This window comes from Erythrolamprus reginae, chromosome 2 (assembly GCF_031021105.1).
Source record: "Erythrolamprus reginae isolate rEryReg1 chromosome 2, rEryReg1.hap1, whole genome shotgun sequence".
Taxonomy (NCBI): domain Eukaryota; kingdom Metazoa; phylum Chordata; class Lepidosauria; order Squamata; family Dipsadidae; genus Erythrolamprus; species Erythrolamprus reginae.
This window is the reverse complement of record NC_091951.1, coordinates 253,835,581-253,842,118: the sequence shown is the minus strand read 5'-3', so window position 1 is coordinate 253,842,118 and position 6,538 is coordinate 253,835,581. Positions and strand designations below refer to the sequence as shown.

The 6,538-nt window shown below is 38.7% G+C and overlaps 1 pseudogene; it reads left to right on the top strand.

Annotated features, from left to right (window-relative positions):
* The first annotated feature begins 2,468 nt into the window (after nucleotides 1–2,468).
* Nucleotides 2,469–3,729, top strand: LOC139158915 (tetraspanin-3-like; annotated as a pseudogene).
* Nucleotides 3,730–6,538: the final 2,809 nt, after the last annotated feature.

The window sequence follows — 6,538 nt, the reverse complement described above, 5'->3', positions numbered from 1 at the left end:
GTAACTCAAATGTTAATATCTCATTAAGTTTTATGAGGAGAGAGAAATGGGGAAAATAAACACAATATAATTATTTCCCCAAAGAGATGATTTGCCAATAAACCTGGGGCTCTTTTTCTACCTGTTTCTGACTTGCAGCTTAGTTGTTTTGTTTCAGTGACTGAAAACGTAAGAATTGGAACAAAGCCTGATTGCTTTTCTTCTTACTATATACCTTCCCTATTATCACAAAATGGTTGAGGACCTACAGAGTAAAGCTTCTACACTTAAGCGGGAAAAATCAAAGGAATCGGTACAGATTAGGCGAAATCTGGATCAAAAAAATGGTAACTGGAAGAGGGACCATGGAGTCCTAGTAGACAATCACTTAAACATGAGTAAGCAGTGTATAGCAGCAGCAGGAAAAAAACTAATACGATCATTTGTTGCCTAAACAGAGGCATAGAATCAAAATCATGAGAAGCGTTAGTACCACTTTGTAAATCCTTGGTAAGACCACACCTAGAATACTGCATCTAATTTTGGTCATCACATTACAAAAATATGTAAAGAGCTCGGGAAAAGAGCTACAAAGTATGGCTAATCTAGAGAAAAGAAAATGACATGACCCCCACCCCCATGCATACACACAGCCCCACAGAAGCCTGGGATGGTGAAAAAATGGCCAATGCACAGAGGCAGTGTGGAGGGTGTGCATGCGCAGGGGAGGGAATGGGTGTGGGCACCTACATGTGTGCGTGCATGCTAGCACACGCACACACACTTTTTTGGCATGCGAACCAAAAAGGGTTGTCATCACTGGCCTAGGAAGTACAATCCTTTTCAAGCTACTTTTTAAAAGAAGTAGTATACAGTGGTACCTCTAACCTACAAATGCGTCTACTTGCAAACTTTTCTAGATAAGAACTGGTTGTTCAAAAATTGTTTGCCTCTTCCCAAGAACCATTTTCCACTTACAAACCCAAGCCTCCGAAACTGTAACCGGAAAAGGAAGGGAGAAGCCTCCTGGGAGGAAACAGGGCCGGAAAAGGCATGGAGAAGTCCTTGGAGCCTCTGTAGGAATCTCCTGGGAGGAAGCAGGGCCGGAAAAGGCAGGGAGAAGCCTCCATGGGGCCTCTCTAGGAATCTCCTGGGAGGAAACAGGCCTCCACCCTCCCTGTGGTTTCCCCAGTTGCACACATTATTTGCTTTCACATTGATTCCTATGGGGGAAATTGCTTCTTCTAACAAACTTTTCTACTTAAGAACCTGGTTATGGAATGAATTAAGTTCATAAGTAGAGGTACCACTGTATTTAAATTCATTGCTGCATACTTTTAGATAGAATTTGCCGAGATGCAGTTTAAATGACTTTGGAAGACTCCAACAGATATGAGGTTTTGCTATTAAATGCATAAAATTTTACCTTTATGTAGAAAATTCAGATATTGAATTAATGAACTACCCCACCTGTTAAATGCCACTGAAATTTGGCTGAAACAATCTTTAATGGGACATTTTTGTCATATTTTAATTTTCTAGTTTTTATTAAGGGATTTTATATTTTAGTACGTACAAAGTTTTACATTACAAGGCATCATGAGTATTCCAACCAAGAGGGCATATAAATCCAGAAAGTAAATAATAACAAGTTGGTGTTTATATAGCCGCATGAGCTATAAACTGGCTGCTTCTAGTGTATTACAACTATCAACAAGCTGAGTTCCTGTATTAAAATTGCACAATTGATCTGTAAATATTGTAGAGGTATATTTACATGTAACAAAAAACTAAAATAAAACATTTTTTAAAAATTGCACAACCTTAACTCTTCTCAGAATTCATTAACAAATTTAACTACAGTTTGCAGATTTAATTTAAGTTTCTGGGTTTTTGCAACAGGCTGAACTGTAAACTGATTCTAAGGGCTGGGGATCATAAAACATGGTAGGCCAGTGTAGTTACTATTGGGTGATTCAATGAGTTTTACAAATCTACCCTGCTATAATCCTTACCTGCTAAGATTTGCACAGCCAGCTTCTGAACCAGGCATAAGAAAAGAGTTAGGCAGGTCTGTTTGTTTGGTTTAATCCACTGACAATTTTACATGGCAAGCCAGTTGCAGAATATTTAGTAATCTACTTTTACAGTGAGGTATCACACATCCTGTATTTTTCAGGAGAAGACCTGCTCACCCAAAATTGCAAGTGTGTCTAATAAACAATTGTCAGATAAATCCAACTATCCTTTTGTTGTTCCTTGTTGCATCCTGAAAACAAAAAGGCAATAACTACATGTGTTTTTACCTTCCTTTAAATATCCTAGGATTCATTAGGCTTTTTGCTGCTGCAATGTGCCAAATTGTTTATTCCCCTTTAATTTTCCACTTCAATGAAAGGCAAGGGGATTAAAAAGGAGAAAACAGGAATGAGAACCCTTTGTAAACCCAGCTGATGTATGGTTTATAAAAGAACCACAGTTGGGATATATTCAAGAAACTGACTGGACTAACCATGTTTTAAATGTGAGGTATGAACAAACACAGTTTCTCCTAATTAGCACTGGGTCATAAACTTTGCAGGATTGGGGACTGCAAAACTATAAATAGCAGACTGCTACTCATTGGGGATTAAGCTTGGATCTTATTTGCAGCTGCCTAAAGATGGAGGTATTTCTGGAAGGAGGGAGCCAGGTAGAGAGGAAAAAGGAAAGGAAGAATGTGCATAGAATTAGAATGAAATATTGTAAAATCAGAAGGATTTGGCATGGTCTCAATTTCAATCCTTTCTTGGTACTTGCCACTGAGTCCTGGGACAGAGCCTTGCCTAAAGCTGTTCTAACTTTCGTTGGTTTCTTTCTTTGGGGAGCTTCCTTGCTATTACTTTTTGGAGGAATATTTGTGATTGTTACCTACAAAAGCTATGGAGCTTTCTTTCCAAATCAATTCTTCCTTCTGCCTGGTTGGCTGGCTATCTTGACTGCTGCTTTGCTTTTCCCAGCTGGGTTATTGGCAATCTACATCCCTGTGAGAAGTTCTCATTACAGTCAAGGGATCCTAATGTATTTGCTGCTGGTCCTGTTCTGCCTAGAAACTTCCTCAGTCACCATGACCCAAGTCTACTCTGCCAAAGCATGCTACCAACTGAAAAATAGCCAGGATCACTTCTTTCAACGGTACAACTGGACTTTCCCATATCATTGCAGCACCAAGATTGTGGATTCCATCCAGAAACAATTAAAGTGCTGTGGGATCTACAATTACATGGACTGGACAGGAGGACTCCCAAAGAATCTCCAGAGTGGACATGCCTTTGTTCCAAAAAGCTGTTGCAAAGAGACTGTCTTGGATTGCAATGGTGACCTAAACCAATCCAAGAAACTCTTCCAGGAAGGATGTCTTGTGAAACTACAGAAAAGGCTGAATTTTATCGCACAGTATATGGTTTGGTGTTGTGTGCTGGTCATTTGCCTGGAAGTATTAGCTGCTATCAGCAATGGAATACTAATGAAGGCACCCCCAGCCCAAGACATCCACATTTAGGATTCTTCTGCTTTTTCTTAAAGGGACACACTACTTTCTGCATTTACTGCAGCTTTACACAGTCTTTTAAAAATTGTGTTATATAAAATTTGCCCTACGGTAATACTCGGTGTCTTAAAGAACACAATTTCCTTTGTGTATAATGATCAGTTTGATGCGCTTAGATACATTTTTTAGAAGTTAACAAAAATTAAAATTAAGTAATTGCAGATACTGTACTGGAAAAGTAGTGTTCATTATATAGTGTATGTGTCAATTAAGTCTTTGATATTTCACTGGGTTGAGGTGTTTAGGAAGTACAGATAGTTGGCATTAATGAAATAGTGGTAGGAATTTAACATCACAAAGACTCTTCAAGAGGTTGAAGGCTGAAGGAGAAAAGAAAATATAGAATAATTACTTTATGTAGGAACATTGAGTACATCATACATTTGGCAAGTGAGAGGCAGAAAGAGGGGGGGGACTCCCATCCCCAAGAGAAATCAAGAATGAAAGGAAGAAAAGAGAAGCACAGATTATAAAAGATTATTCAGTGTATGAAATAGGAAGTACTGAATTCTCAATATATGGTTCTGTGGGAAAAGAGCTGATTGAAAGATAATTTGGATTGGGGTCTGTATGTGATTTTGCAAATTTTGAAGATGAGGGAGTGGAGGGCAGGCTGGGGAGTTGAATATGTGGTCATGCCTTGGCTACAGGCATCTGCTTAATATGTTATTTGGGCATTAACAAATGTCTTGCTCTGAAACAAATATGAATTGTTCTTCCTATGGAGGTATCTATTTTTACATCAAGGAATATTGTCTCTCTTTAGCATCTCTACATGCATGTTTGTATATAGTAGGAGCACCCAGGATTGGAACTCTTCAGTTCTTAAGTTTATGTTGTACTCTGCTAAATTGCTCTGGCATGCAATTTTTTAAAAAAAACATAATTTCCTGTCTTTGTAGAAAGTACAGAAGATAACACCAAACATAATGCCCTCCAGTGTTTATAACCAATGAAAATCAGGGCATTCTTTTGCAATTTCTGCATCATTTGCAGTTCAATGGCTGCCCAGAATTGGCTTCTGAAGCAATTTATTAATAAAGAAGCCGTAATAGTTTCCTTTCCACTTATTTTTAAGTGCCTATGCTGCCTTTCAGCCTTTAAGTAAGCATAATAGGATGTTTACTCTTACCGCAAATCTGGCAATGCTTTCAGAATAATTGATGGCTTTCAAATGACACTTGCGTTACATGTAGCTTGAATATGAGGCCACAAGGCATCCAGGATTTTCCATTGGGGATATGAAGAAGATGGCAAATAATCCTAATGGCTAGTTGGCACAAGGGCCTTATCGCCTCTTAAACTAGATTATTGTGATACTTTGTTTAGGGCTACTTCCTTGTTTTTTTAAAAAATATTGATATGTGAACTTTAAAAGCAATACAAAATGAGAAAAAAACACCACAAAATGGGGAAAACACAAAAAAGATATACAGAAAGAAAATAACATTGTAAAAATGCATCAAAACCATCTACACAACAAATATACCGTACATTAACCTCTATTAATCCTATTTTATTATTTGGATTTGTATGCCGCCCCTCTCCGAAGACTCCGAAGATTACGGTACACATATTGACTTCTACACTTTAAGATTTCCTTTTGTTATCTTAGCTATTCATTTTACATCAATTGGAGATTTAATTATAACACCCATTATTCATATACATATTTCTCAATGTTATATAATATTTTATTCATTATTATTATTATTTATAGATATTTTTTTTCAATTTTCATGAATCATTTTGTTTTCTTTTGTCAAGCTTGGAGTTACTTCCACCCAGCCTTAGGAAGCAGTTTAAGTACTTAAAGATGTGCTATTGAGTACCCATATAATCCCTAGCTACTATTTGGATTCCAAGTGGTGGTTGCTATCTTTACAGACCATCAAAGTCCAAGGCCTCACTATCTGCTGGATTTCATTCTCCTAATAACATCAGCTATTCAGAAGGTATTGAGTAGGTTGGGCTCACTTTGGGACCCTTCTTTCAAAAACCGCAGGGACCTTAGAAGTTTAACTTTTCAGTGGCAGTCTTCTCCTCCGGAACAGTTTGCCCCTGAACATCAGAATGGTTCCTCCTGACTTCTAGAAAGTCCATTAAAATGTGTCTGTTCTAAGCAGACTGTGGGCCTGGAGCTCCATTTTCGTTATCCCACTGCGTTCTGCCCCATCTGGGCAGCAGCCCAACCCTGCACCTGAGCCAAAAAAAGGTTTGCCATCACTGGCTTAGAAAGATCCCTACTCAGAATCTTTGGATAGACCAAAAATGAGATTCTGTATCCCCTGTAGGTGTTACTGAACTAGAATTCCTGGTATCTCACTTAGTGCTTAGGACTATAACTCTCTTAGAAGGTAGTCCTCAACTGATATTGAGCCCAAAAGTTCTACTGAGGTATTTGTTAAGTGAGATTTGCCCCATTTCACTACTTTTCTTGCCACAGTTGTTAAGTGAATCAGGCTTCCTCAATGATTTTTCTTATGAAAAGGTTGCAAAAGGGGATCATATGATCTTGGGACACAGCAAGGGTCATAAGTATGAACCATTTGCCAAGCGTCTGAATTTTGATCACACAAGCATGGGGATGCTACAAGCAGGGGTGGGCTACTGCCCAGACATGGGGGAATGAGTGGGGTAGCAAAAATGGAGCTGCAGCCCAGAGCACCCAATTTGCACTGAAAGATGCTGAAAGAAAATGCAGGGCATCCTGCACAAGCCACACCCACAGTGTGGTAGTAAAACTTTTGGTAGCCCTTCACTGGCTGCAAGGGTCATAAATGTGAAACATGGTCATAAGTCCTTTTTTCACTGCCGTAATTTTGAATGATCTCTAAATGAACTGTTGTAAGTTGAGGACAACCTGTGGCATCTTCATAGCTTCACCCAGCCCATCACTTAGTCTGTCCACTAAGCATAATTATAGTTGGAAGATGCTGTAGATTAGCTACGATGCCCAATGATGCAAAG